The sequence below is a fragment of the Rhea americana genome, unplaced genomic scaffold (assembly GCF_003343005.1).
Source record: "Rhea americana isolate MKP2758 unplaced genomic scaffold, rheAme1 scaffold_518, whole genome shotgun sequence".
Classification (NCBI taxonomy): Eukaryota; Metazoa; Chordata; class Aves; order Rheiformes; family Rheidae; genus Rhea; species Rhea americana.
In genome coordinates this window covers 157,198-171,567 of record NW_028186666.1, presented here as the reverse complement: position 1 = coordinate 171,567, position 14,370 = coordinate 157,198, and the positions used below count along the sequence as shown (strand labels likewise).

General features: G+C 38.7%; 1 long non-coding RNA gene across 1 annotated transcript; it reads left to right on the top strand.

The window, feature by feature from the left end:
• Nucleotides 1–129: 129 nt before the first annotated feature.
• LOC146588391 (uncharacterized) lies at nt 130–12,238 on the top strand. The gene is made up of 3 exons (XR_014897429.1): nt 130–228; nt 2,521–2,611; nt 11,925–12,238. It is a non-coding gene; the product is annotated as an uncharacterized LOC146588391 (long non-coding RNA).
• Nucleotides 12,239–14,370: the final 2,132 nt, after the last annotated feature.

Below are 14,370 nucleotides of genomic sequence, written 5' to 3'. Positions count from 1 at the left end.
CCTGTAACAGGTTGGAGATCTTTTTACTGCTTCCTGAAAGATCCCATGAAGCCCTTTTTATAAGAAAGTATTTTTCTCCATCTTGTTTTGCATAAGTGGGTTCATTTTCTTTGTTTTTCTTCAGAATTTTGATTCTACTTCAGTAAAAGAATATGCCTTAACGCCACAACTACTTGCAGTCTTCAGGACTGATTCTGAGATGAAGGAAATACAGTCAGTAGAAGCACGGTAAGTTTCAAACATTGTTTCCTAGACTATTTGCTATAACTATTGCTTTGAAACTATGCTTTATAGTGTGTAAATACACTAATTTTGAAAGCTTCTCATAAGATCACTCCACAATCAAAGCTGTAAGATAGAAGAACGTAGAGTAAATAATAGGAAAAGAAACAATATTGTGTATCCTACCATTCAGTGCACGCACTTCAAGCTGCTATCTCTGTATTGATACTCCTTTCTGGATAAGGAGTCACGTTATTTTAAATCGGCCTGTCCCTGGAATGTTTCTTTCCTTGCTCAGATATGAAATTGACTGCTGAAAAATAGCTTTGGCCTGAGGCTCAGGACTTAGCACTGGGCAGTGGCGCGCTTTAGATCTGATCTGTCATGGTGCATCAAAACTTGGGACAGGATGCTTTTGTACTGTAACAGATTTGCAGCTTACTTGACACTAACTGAAAATCTGAAAATCATTATTTTTTTTCAATATCAGTTTCAAAGTTTTTAGGATATTTTTGTTTCATCTTCATTGCATCATATACTGCCAAGACTTGCAGATTAAGCTTTATTAAAACTCCCTAAACCATTTCTAAAATAGTATTTTCTAGAACACCATAWGTTGCTTATGCATGAATATTACCATGTCACAGTATCTCTTGTTCTGCACGTTTGAGTAACAACTATGTGCCTTCAGTGTGCACTCAAGCTTAATTAGCTTAATTTAGAAGGTCATTGATAATTTCCTAGTGCAGTGCAGGAGTACCCTATAAGTAGAGTTACAGTAGGGGTCACTAGCACAGCACTTACAGCAGGACTTTGAAATAATGTGACCTGAAAAGTATAGAGCAAACTGAGAAAACAGAGCACCTTTACCAAGAGCACATCAGACATCTGGGAGAGGTAGCTGTCACCTGCTATTTAGAGGGAAGTTCTGTTCTCCAAGGCCATCACTTTGAAAATAAAAGCCCCTCTGCTAATGTGATTAGTTACTGCTTCAGGCTAAAAATAGAGCTAATAGTCTGTCAGGTGAATTGAAATTGCTTGTGTCCATATACATTTTTGTAATGGCAAAGGTTTGTACTCTTCATGTATTTTGGAATAAAATGAAGTAGAGACAGTAAACGCAACAAAACTAGAGATTATCTAAGATGCAGCCATATTCTGCACACCTTTTTTCTGTGTGTCTTTGTGTCATTCATCCCAGATTAAATGTTGTAGCTAATACAGAACTGAGGGAAAAAAAAAGATTTGTGTTCAATAAGTAATAGAGAAGTAGGGAGGATATAACATAAATCTTTCAATAATCCCTAGAGAAGGTAACAGAAATGTATATTAGCTTAAATTAGAAGAAATTGATTTGACCAGTGAGTAGTTCTGTGTGTCATACCACTGTCTTTTTGTGTTCAGGGAAAGGTTAGGACACAGGAGGTGACTTTCATTTTTTAAGTCTGAGTTGGGAAGCTGCTTAATATAGCTGTTTTTTTTTTTAACTGCCTTTTTAAGTATCACTTTTAAAAATACTGATTTTTTTTTCAGAACAGCACTTAATGTTCTCCGCAGAGAAGCCGATCTTAACTAGCCTTCTCCCCCAGTGACTTCCACTCTCCACACATGTGCACAAGTATTTATCATTTCACCTCCCTTTCTACAGTAAGCACTGAGAACAGTGGTGTCATAATCCTTATCTTGACAAAACTCTAACATCTGTATTTTGCACAGGGTAAAACTCATCTATAAACACACAGCAAGTCAATAGATAAGAGTAAAAAGAGCAGGAAAAGCATGGAGATACTGCTATCAGGGAGTCATCAAATGATCTATTTGATGCTGCCATCCTATATTGTACTAATTCGTCTTGCAGAATTTCAGTCTGTGGCTTGCTGACAGCAGGCAGCAAAGGAAAGGGAGAGCAGTAGTGGATATTTAAGAAATTATCAGAATTACGGAAGAAATAATCTAACTGTTTTGTGCATCTCTAGAAAAAGGCACACCAGCAACTGTCAGTTAACCACCTATTTCTCAACTTGGGCTAGGAGCTTCCTTGTTTGAAATAAGAAATGTACATCACCCTCTTGTATTTACTATAAAAGTAAAGTTTTCAGTAATAAGTCTATATAATGTATCCCACTTTCAGTGGGATTACACATTAATCCTATTTATTAAATTTAAGATAGATATATCATTATTTTTTCACTATATCAAGCACCAAAAAGAAATACATGTGTTCAAAGCACAGCTCTTGATAACTCAAGACCTTCTTGTTTGCTGGTTTCATTCTTGGGAATGTCTTATTTGTTCCAGGTGGAAAATTTTGGAATGCACCAGATCCTCAGAATAAAAAAATAAATCCAGACTGTTAAAACTTGGCAAGGAATAAGCCACTGAAAGCAAGGTATTTATAATCAGGATTGGGCAATATTAGTAATAGATGATATCTACCCCAACTATGCATTTTTTTATGTGATTTGAGAGTTTGAAAGAGAATTGTTGATTTTGACACACAAACATATGCAAGGAGTACAGCAGAAAGAATTTATCTATTTTAAATTGATATGATTTTCCACATCTCCTCAGCACCATACAGATTGAGAAACATCATAGTCACTAGTCATTAAGGGTTAGATAYTTCAAATGCTAAGACCACTGGTAAGGTGGGGAAGAAATTACATGAAATTACATTCAGACTGCAATTACAACAAACTACCAATTGATTTATATAACAAGGGATGAAAGTACATTAGTAGTAACAGAAAATGCTGTTGGAAAGAAAAGTTAATCTGTTGTAGTTAAAGCCTCACAAGCACTGATCAGTCTAATCCCTTAACAGCTTTTTTCCTCCATGCACTTAGTTTCTTGTGTGAACATGAGTTAAGATCTTTCTCCTTTAAAATGTATTTGCCCTAGCTTACATAAGTAACTACACCCAGAATAAAGGATCCATAATCCTTCCCATACCTCAGTTGCTTGCTGAATTTAGATCTGACTAACTCCACTGCAGAACTAATTTGTCTTGCCAGTGGAGAACAGACTTGTGTAGATGCTGTGTCATGAACTTGCATAATTGAAAGGGTAAAACAAGCTTATCCAGTGACTCAATCTGTTGTATGATACTACTCTCATTCCCATATACACATGCACCTGTATTGAAACAGCAATGATAGTTCATTACAATTTGAATCATTTCAATGGTACTCATGGAATGTCTCCTTCAGAAATGCTCTTCTGTCCAATTTTCTCTTTCACAATCCATATCTTCTTAAGTACTTTTTCCTTTGTACAAGAAAAAAAAATCTGTGTTTTCCTTTGCTCCTAAAAATAATAAACATTACTGTCCTTGCTAATCCTTAAGTAGAACTTAAACAAAAATACCATCTGTGCTTTTCACTTTTTTAAGGGACTATTACTATCCTTAGAAAGCAATAAGCTGTTTCCAATACTAAGTTAGATTTTTTTCAAAACTATACCATAGAAATCATAGGCCAAAATCCACCTGCAGATATAAGTATGTAGTTTCCACTGCTTTTAGGGGAAGAAAAATTTGACCTTTTAGCTCAGATCCACTGCTCAAGAGAAATTAGGAAAAACTTCTTTGCATTGAGAGGTAGTAGTTTGTCCAATGCTCCATTAATCAAAGAAATAGTAGCATGTAATTCTGCTTTAAAAAAGCTAGCCATAAAAATAGAGAAAAAATAGTTTTGAGGGCAGCCATCCACTTTATGGATGTCATAGCTTGCTTTGTAAAACATGTTTGGAACTGTAATAGTTTATCAGCTGTGAACCTTATAGTATCCTATGGGCACTAACTCTTGACAGCTTTACTAAGGAAGGAAGATAATATTAGCCTTACTGTGGATTAGGAAGTTGACAGTAGTAGCAATAAAATTACTTGCCAAAAGTCCCATGATGCACTGGTGACAGAGCAGGCTCCTCCACTGTGCTAATCATCCAGCTGTGCCTCCAATTCTCTATGAAGATTTTTGAAGATCTCTATGAAAATTTGAGTCAGTATAATTAAATGTTCAAGCTCAGCACATCRTATTGTGATGACACTTGTTTATGACTGATTATAACGATTTGCTTTGAGTAAAAGAGCCCTTCGGAAAATTTCGTTGTTGGTTAAGTTTCTGTTTCCTCCCACGTTCTTGAGTAGACTCTGAGCTGAGCCCACACTAACATTCATACCTTTCTCACACTTCTCACATGGTAAACTGTGGAGCTTCTCTGAAAGCTGCATTTTGATTTGTATGCAGGATAGTCATTTGCTTAATTCCATCAAGTTCTAACACTGTTACAGAAATCTGAAAATAGTCACTTTCTGACCCAAACAGAAATGTAACTTTGTTTGCCCAGAATAGGGGGGTCATCTGAATACACATTTAAAGTACTTCTACCAGTATGCTCCAGGCAATCAATGACTTATATATACTGGCACTGACAATATTTTTTCAGCAGCTTGAATGTGACCTCCATCTCTGAAATCCCACAACTACAAGTTATTAGGGGACTGTATCAAGACAAAAATAATGTTGTTCAGCTTGTTTCTTATGCTCTTCTCCTGAATGTTGTTAATAGCTTATGAAAAAGACATTATTGGGTCTTAGGCCTTTGGTAGTAGTTCTTTCCTGAGGAATGAAGTTGCTCTGGTGCAAAACATTTATTATAGAGATGTAGTAGTAATGGACTGCTATACCTGGATCCAGGTGTGGACCCATACTTCCTCAAGGTCTGGGGCATCAGAGTTGGGATTTTGGATCAACTGATTAGGAAGACAGGACAAGCATAAAACTCTGTGATCTGCAGTTTTATGGGCATCTGAATCCTAGGTGCTAGTTTGGACTTGTTTCTAGCATCTGAGAAGCATTTCTTTGAGAGTACATGTTGTAAATTCCAAAGGCAGCTGCTAGAGCATTTGTATAATTCATTTCATATTGCTTTCAGGTTCTTGTCTTAAGGGCATTGGTTAGAGGACATGTATGAGTAGGACATTTCTTCTTCAGATAGAAGAAGAAAATAAACAAACTGTGGAAAAGGGGCAGGCTTCTTGGGAGAATTATAGGAATGCTGTCAGAGTATGTAGAGATGTGGCAAGGAAGGCTAAGGCCCAGTTGGAACTGAGTCTTGCAAGGGATGTCACAGATAACAGGAAGGGCTTCTTCAAATACATCAGCAGCAAGAGGAGGACTAGGGAAAATGTGGGCCCGCTACTGAACGGGGCAGGGGCCCTGGTGACAAGGGATACAGAGAAGGCAGAATTAGTGAATGCCTTTGCTTCAGTCTTCATTGCTAAGGGCAGCCCCCAGGAATCCCGTAGTCTGGACGTGAGGGATACAGTCTGGAGAAGGGAAGACTTTCCTTTGGTTGAGGAGGATAGGATTAGAGACCTTCTGGGCAAGCTTAATGCTCACAAATCCATGGGCCTGGATGGGATGCACCCATGGGTACTGAGGGAGCTGGTGGATGTTGTTGCCAGGCCACTCTCCATCATCTTTGAAAAGTCCTGGAGAACTGGAGAGGTGCCTGAGGACTGGAAGAAAGCCAGTGTCACTCCAGTCTTCAAGAAGGGCAAGAAGGAGGACCCAGGCAACTATAGGCCAGTCAGSCTCACCTCCATCGCTGGAAAGGTAATGGAACAGCTCATTCTGGATGTAATCTCCAGACATATGGAGGAAAAGAAGGTGATCAGGAGTAGGCAGCATGGATTCACCAAGGGGAAATCCTGCTTGACCAATCTGATAGCCTTCTCTGATGGAATGACTGGCTGGGTAGATGTGGAGAGAGCAGTGGACATTGTGTACCTTGACTGCAGCAAGGCTTTTGACACTGTTACCCATAACATCCTCCTAGAGAAGCTCAGGAAGTGTGGGTTAGACGAGTAGACAGTGAGGTGGATTGAGAACTGGCTGAAAGGCAGAGCTCAGAGGGTTGTCATCAGTGGTGTGGAGTCCAGTTGGAGGCCTGTGGCTAGTGGCGTCCCCCAGGGCTCAGTTCTGGGTCCCATCCTGTTCAACATTTTCATCAATGACCTGGGATGCCAGGTCATCAATGAGCGGATGGAGTGCCTCCTCAGCAGGTTTGCTGATGATACCAAGCTGGGAGGAGTGGCTGACACACCTGAGGGCTGTGCTGCCATTCAGAGAGACCTGGACAGGCTGGAGAGCTGCACAGAGAGGAACCTCCTGAGGTTCGACAAGGGCAAGTGCAGGGTCCTGCACCTAGGGAGAAATAACCCTAGGCACGAGTACAAGCTGGGGGCTGACCTGCTGGAGAGCAGCTCTGCAGAGGAGGACCTGGGAGTGCTGGTGGATGACAAGTTGACCATGAGTCAGCAATGTGCCCTTGTGGCCAGGAAGGCCAGTGGTCTCCTGGGGTGCATTAGGAAGAGTGTTGCCAGCAGGTCAAGGGAGGTGATCCTGCCCCTCTACTCAGTCCAGTTCTGGGCTCCCCAGTACAAGAGACATGGATCTACTGGAGAGAGTCCAGTGTAGGGCTACAAAGATGATCAGAGGGCACCTGCCCTGTGAGGAACAGCTGTGAGAGCTGGGCCTGTTTAGCCTGGGGAAGAGAAGACTGAGGGGGGGATCTGATCTGTGTGTAGAAGTACCTGAAGGGAGGGCGTCAGGGGGTCGGGGACACACTCTTTTCAGTTGTCGCATGTGAGAGGACAAAAGGCAATGGGCAGAAATTGAAGCACAGGAAGTTCCGCTGACCGTGAAGGGGGAATTTCTTCACTGTGAGAGTGACGGAGCCCTGGCACAGGTTGCCCAGAGAGGCTGTGGAGTCTCCTTCTCTGGAGATCTTCAAGGCCTGCCTGGATACAACCGTATCTAACATGCTCTAGGTGACCCTGCTGAGTGGGGAGGTTGGACTAGATGATCTCCAGAGGTCCCTTCCAACCTTACTGATTGGAATGGAATCATGATCAATTCATGTATCTGAATCACTTACCTGGACACAACTGTTATGTTTTGATTCTCTTCTGTATCAATATCAAAACAGTCTACTGCTTATTTTCCAACTCATGCTTCCTGTGTTTTTTAAATATTGGACCAGACCCTGTCTCACTTGAGGCAGTGGTCTAACTTCCATTGATTACACTGGAAGAAGAATATCTCAATTAATTTTAATGCATAGACTTTTTGTTAAGTAGCATATGATATTTTCTATGCCAACTGTGTAGTATTCTCATCTAGGAAATTACCTAAGGAGGTAAAAAGATGTCCGTATAGAGGCATAAGTGTAAGCTTTATGAGAAACAAAATATCTATAGGAAAAGGCACAGAGACATGAAAGACATTTTCTTTTGATGAAAGGAGAGGACTAGCATTCATGGAATTTGGATGCAACTTCTAGGCAGATCAGGGCAACTTGCACACCTGTAGGTATTTTGACACTTCCTGTGATTTCTTTCCCATCTATAAAGTATGGGCAGTAATGCACATAGAAGTATTTTTAAAGTCATTGCTTGCAAATTGCTTTAGAAAGCCTGAATGGAACGTGATTTTTAAATGTAAGGTACTATTATTGTTGTCATATTAATTGAAAGCCTGGCTTAGTCCCTTAGCTTAATTTAATTGTCACCAGTGCCACATGTATGGCCAGGTTTCTAATATTACTTGGAAAATTTGCATGCACCAAAAGCAGTTTCCTTCAAGAATTGGCATATCTGTCTTTCTTCTGCAGCAAGTAAGAATTTGAAATTTTCCACATAGTACAAGTTTGAAGGTGATGGGCATATTATTGTGTGTGTAAGATAATTTGGAGAATATTTCTGTGCATCTAATCAATCTGTATGACTTGTTACATACTGCAAATACTTGTTAAGATTTAAACTGCCTGCTAAAGTTCTATGGCCAAAATTAAAACAGCTTGAATATACCTTAGCACCAAATAAAACACTATCCATTTTGCAACATAYACAGTTACACCACAAACTGGTGCTGGGTGAGAGTGTTTCATGTCTTTCACAAACAGATAACAGTGTAAGGAGTTCCATCCAGAAAGCCATACACGGTTGAACTGCAGATATGTATGAAACAACAGATCTGTGGAAAATAAACGCAGTAATTTGGTAACCAAGATTAAAATTTAGATATGTGAGAATGCTGACAAATGAAGAGTTGGCCCTGCTGTAGTGGCTAATGAGTCTATCTTAAGACACCATTTCCACAGTAGCAGGCAGTAGACTTTGAGTCTGGCTGCTCTTGCACTGGGGGATGTGAAATTGAAAGGCTTCCTATATAGAGACATTCTGGCTTCAGATCTTGGTTTTCAGAGCCAAGAACGGAACTCTACAGCTGTTGATTTTGGACTACCTTAGAATCACAGTCACTCGAGTTAGAAGGGATTTCAGGAAATTATCTTCTCCAACCTTCCACTCAAAGCAGATGATTTCTGACTAGGTAGATCAGGGCTTTGTCCATCTGGGTCTTGAAAATATCCAGTGACAGAGATCTCACAGCCTCTCTGGACAAGCTGTTCCAATGCTTATTTATCCCTATAGTGCTTTTTTTTTCCTTTATATCATATTGAAATCTCCTCTGTTTTGATTTATAAGCATTGTTGCTCATTTTCTCCTCCTTGCACCTCAGCAACTTGATGTTGTCGGTAACTTCTTCTTCAGTTTTACAAGGTTCCCATTAGGTCTCCCAAATCTTATCTTCCCCAGGCTAAACAATACCGGTTCCCTCAGCCTCACCTCATAGTTCATGTGCTCCAGTTGTCTGACSATCTTGGTGGCTCTGTGCTTAATTTGGTCAAGTTCATCTACATCCTTCTCATATTTCCTAAAACTATTGGCTGTATTCCACACAAGGAAATGAAAGAGAGTAAGAACTTCCTATACCTGTAATGTAATGAACTCTCTCAGTCATGTAGCTCTGCAGCAGGAGGGAGGGTTATTTATCTACTTGCTCTTTCCCAAGAGTAGGCAAATTGTAAAAGAGCACAGAGGACATTGCAAAGGTTTCCAAACCTCGCTCCTGTACATTCTCACTGACTGGAATAACCTCATACTTTGGGTGGGATCTTGAATTTTCCCAGTGTTCTGTAAGAAGCTAAATCCCATGTAAAGAATCCAGTCAGAGGRAGATACAAGAGTAGAGTCATATAGGGAAAAAATAATAATAAAAAAAGATAACTATATTCCAAGGTGGCTGGAGATGGAAAAGTGCAGAATCTCTTGTGTCTGTGCAGTCTTTTGGCCCTTGATGTTTGCTCTTGTATTTAAGGGGGGGAAGGGTGGGGGACTGCACAGCATCAGTTGGGCAGCTGACCTGACCCCCTTGAGGAATGAAAGAGGAGAAAACGCCTGTGTAAAGAAGGATTGTCTTACATGTAATTAGTTGAACTGTCAATAGGCTGCAGATATGACAAGATTTCAAATATCACTTGGAAATTTTTCTTATTGTATCAGTAAAAGGAACATTTTTGTTCTGTGAATTGACATGTTTGTCTCCTGTCATCTTCAGATTATGAAAATTGATACATTGTATTTGGCGTGTTATTCAGAATAAGAAATGAAGTATAGATTTACTTTTCTGGATGTACTTTGAGCACTGATAATTAACGAACACTGAATGTCTTCTGGTGAAACTTTATATAAATTTGCTTTGGATATTTCAGAAGATGAATTGTATTTGTCCTTTAGTGAATCTTTTTATTGAAAAGTAAGTATTGATAAGTATCTTTATACTCTTGATTTCATGTCCGCATCAAATTAGTATTTATGGCAATTGCATATACTGTAGAGTTCATGTTATATGCGAACAATATATCAAATTGTTGTGTACAGTCTTCTCTTGCATARTTGTATGTTAGTTGTTATTTTTATTTATTGCGCTATAAAAGCTTATTCTGTAAGATGGAAACTCTACTAATGTCCTGCTTGCTGATAGTCCTGTAACACCACTATTCTGTTAAATCTGCAGTAAAACGAATGTGTCAAGGCCACATAATGTAAGTGTTTAACAGGAAGCAACACTTATTTTAATAGGCACAACACTGTAGCACATACACTAGATGATGTATCTTTCTAAAAACTTTTTTTTTTTTTTGGTAAAAAGATGTATGAGCTTATTTTTCAGAATTAAAAGTACAGCTGCCTGAATTGTACCAAGTTACTGTATTTTGTAATTTGATATTAATAATAGTTTTTCTGTAACCTCTCAAAACCTTACAGTGTCATTGTAGTTGTTCATTAGCTCGATAAGACATATGCACTTTCACCCTTTGACTTGAATTCTGGAGACTTGACTTACCCCATCTGAGGAATCAGTCTTATATTTTAATGTATATTTTATATTCTTGTTCTATAAATATTTAAATAAACATTAAAACATGTTAATAAGATTTCTAAAAGGCTGAAATAAGGTTCAAAAAGTCATCTGAGCCATTCTGTTTCTCAAGTTAAAATCAGCTGTAGCTGAAAATGAATTCCTAGCAGATATTTATCCAGCTTTAAAAGGAGCCATATCCATTATAAGTTGCACTGCTGATCTTAAAGTACAAAGAGGGAATAAGAACAGAATAGATATTCACAGTGCAGTCTTCCTTGTCTGCTGGAGTAGCACACAACCAACACATATAATACTATTTCTAAAGTGTATACATATACATAGCATATAGCTTATTCTCCAGACCAAATAATTCTCCATGTTCATAAAYTGCCGCAGAGGCTACAGAATAAGACTTGCAGTGTGCGCTCTGTGTTTGGTTCATCTTTTAGGATTTCCCCATAAATTTGCTCACTTGACCGTGGACTAAGAAAATGAAAAAGCCAGCAGCTGATGCTTTCAGAGGTCTAGAAGTTAAAGGATCTATGTAATAGTGCAATGTCCAAATCAATCCTGAGGCTCATTTGTACCATCTATTAATTGGAAATTTATTGTCACTTCATACAAAAATATCACTTTGGTAGCTCTAGAATCTCTCTTACCTGTAACTTCCACCAAATGCAGAGCCACCCGTGAGAGAACTGGTAGAAGCTGAAGTTCTTCCAAGACTCCAGTAGATTTAGTCAGGCTTGATCTTTCTATAATCTACCACGAGCCACCAGCTACCACGCAGCTACATCCATCAAAAGTTGGTAGTCTTAAGAAATCAAGATAACACAGCTATTCATTTGCCCTTCTGTCTTACTCACTTTCATGTATCTACATATCCATATTCTTGACTAGAGTCAAAGAGAACAAATGCACTGGCTTCCATGCCATTAGAGTATTTACAGCTATTAAGTGCTTGCAGTACTTTTCCTTTTTCCTTTTTCCTTTTTTTTTTAAACTATGAGACTTAAAGTGTGGCCAATAACTACTGCCTCACAGAATCCTTGAATACTTGCAACAGTCTACAGCTAGGTTTAAAAAATAAAATACAAGCCTTTACTTAGATGAAGTTGGGAAGTTGTTTGATAAGTATCCCTCTATCTTGACTTGTACCATCAGTTTTTTGTTGTTTTTTTTCTAAAACATCGCTCTTAAAAAGCAAACATAAAAATGACTGTTTCATTTAAAGTGATCCATGCAAATCTGTCATGCTATTATTTTGCCATATTACCTGTATACCATCCKCTTTTCCGTTCTGTGAGACAGCAATTGGTCATGGATGGGCTGTGAAATGTATTGCTCTCTGGTTGTGTATTCTCAGCTAATTACACCAAATGATTCTTCCTTCACCTTCAGCTAATTAAAAAGCTCTTCTTTTTCTTTTAGGTGCAGAACACACCACCACCATGTTCCTGTTCGATAGGACCACTACAGAGCATTTAGATCTAGCCACAAAGCCACCTTAAAGATCTCCATCTGTGCAGCATGCCTTCTGAGGAAGGCAGCCTGCATGGTAAAGAAATATGCTGTGCAGTTTGTGCAAGGCTCCAACTCCTTTCTGTGTGAATATTGTTATATTGCTTGTGGAAAAGAACTGTCAGCAKGAATAAGGTGATCTATCAGCATGGCTCAGTAGAATTTACACTTAAACAGTTCTGGGATAGAATTGTTCTCTTTCATTAAAACTTTTTTTTTTTTTTTTTTTTTTTTTTTTTTGAATATAACATTTTCTTATGAAAAACTGATTATTTGAAAAGTATGCTCCAAAAATCTTTAGAAACACACTAATTTTTTGATGATTCTTTCCGTAAAGGTGTGGCTGTTCTCTGCAGCACTCTTAGCTGGCCATCCATGCTCTTAACGCCTCGATATTTCTCACTTCAGAGCTGGTTTACAGCCTGGCTGTTCCCTGCTCAGAGCACTGATAAGGGAAAAAAAAGAGGCATGGAATTTTTGGTAATATGAACTTGTCCCTAGAACAGTACCCAAATCCAAAATCCTGGTATGTGTCTTCATGTCCAGACTTCTAGGTCTGTCTTGACCGTCATAAAGATTTCCTTGTCTCTGCTGCGTTAAGTTACAAAGTATTGTGTCCTCTGTATTTCAGAAAGTAACTGTTGTTAATGAAATATACAGAATAGATACCTTGTTCTTRTCTAATAGTAGGTGTTAAATGTCTTTTTTGCAGTGTAGAAATAGGATTAGGTAATACCTCTCATTAGGCCAGCTGATGTGACTAGAAAACAAACAAACAGAAATAATCCAGACAGGATCTCTGTCATATTGTATATATGGACAGCACTCTTGCATTCAAAGGCTACRAAAATGGCATAGAAATCCAGTGAGTTACTTCATAAGGAGTGAGGCCTTCAGCTCATGGAAATTATTATTGTTTCTTTGGCTTCAGTTGGACTATACTTACTTAGGTCTATTATATGAAAATATTTTGTATTTGTTCATTTATCAGCTACTAGATTAATAAAACATGCTGGCACCTGCCATCGCCTCCTGTGTCAACAGAAGACCCAGGGCTATTTCCCTTCCATCCAATCTGACATTTAATACAATCTTAACTAGATTTGCAGCTTTTTAAGAACTCGTGTATGTGTAATGAATCTTCAAAGCCATGCGTAGGTGCCAAGTTGTGGTTCACAAGGAATTCAGAGGCATGAAACCTAGGGCTGGCTTAACATGCCTTTCAGGCATAATTGGAAAAGAATGTTAAATCCTTTCCTGGAGAAGGAGGGAGAAGGCCCTAACATGGGACCATCCTCTAACATTGGAGCTTTTATGTCTGTACAGCTTTCAGCAGTCTGTTCTTTTCTAACGACTGTCTTTGTTCCCAATGAAGGAGAGAAAAAAGGCACGTGAAAAGAAAAACATATGTAGGGCTCTCTGTTATCCCTTGTAAATCCAAATAACTTCATGGGCTTTAACAAAGAATTAAGCCGGATTTAGCTAGCTGTAGAAACATTTGGCTTCTGAATTCTTTTCAGTAGCCCATTCGTCATGCAACCAATTAGGATTTCTTTACATCATCAAAGTTTAGTGAAGATGTTGTTCTGTCATGTCAATAGCTTTTGGCAGAGGCTAAAAAGAAATGTGAAAGACAGGAGAATGAGTGTAGGAGTACTTGCTGGTCCTCACTCAAGGTGGAAGTATAGTAGCTGAAGGCTTACTTTCATTGGTAAACCAATAAATGAAAGAATTTCATAGCTTCAGTCCCTCATTGTATCCTTCCACTAATCTTGACAATTAATAAATCATTTGATTTCAGAAGCATTTAAAGACTCATGAGGTTAAAAAGAAAAAAGCTGGTATTAGTATAAAGCTATTTGTCCAGAAGCATGACACAATAATTCATTGATACAATGTATGCTACATTATGTCAGACCTGATTCTAGCTTAAAAGAGGCAAGTGTCTTTCATGTGTGTGAGGACATGATAGTCTCTTTTATATGACTTAGCTGTTTTTTTTTCTCATAACACTGTGCAAATGGCCAGCTTTTGTAGGATCTTGCAACATACGTTCAACCACTTCAGATTCTGTGTTTGTCAATGGTGACCTTTTGAGCTACCTGTTCAGGTATCTTAATTAGTTAATCTCTGAAATGTTTCAACCTTCTTTAATCTCAGTAAGTCTAAGTGACAGAATTTATAGAAAAAAAATGTCCTCCCACTCTTCACATCTCTCTTACATGGTTAATAATTTAATGTTACCTTGCACCTACTCAGCTATTGAGGATGTAACAAAATGTTTCTCCCAAAGCAGAGGAGGCTTGCTGCTCATTAATTTAGTCTACTATACCCTCCTCACAAATTATACAGCAGA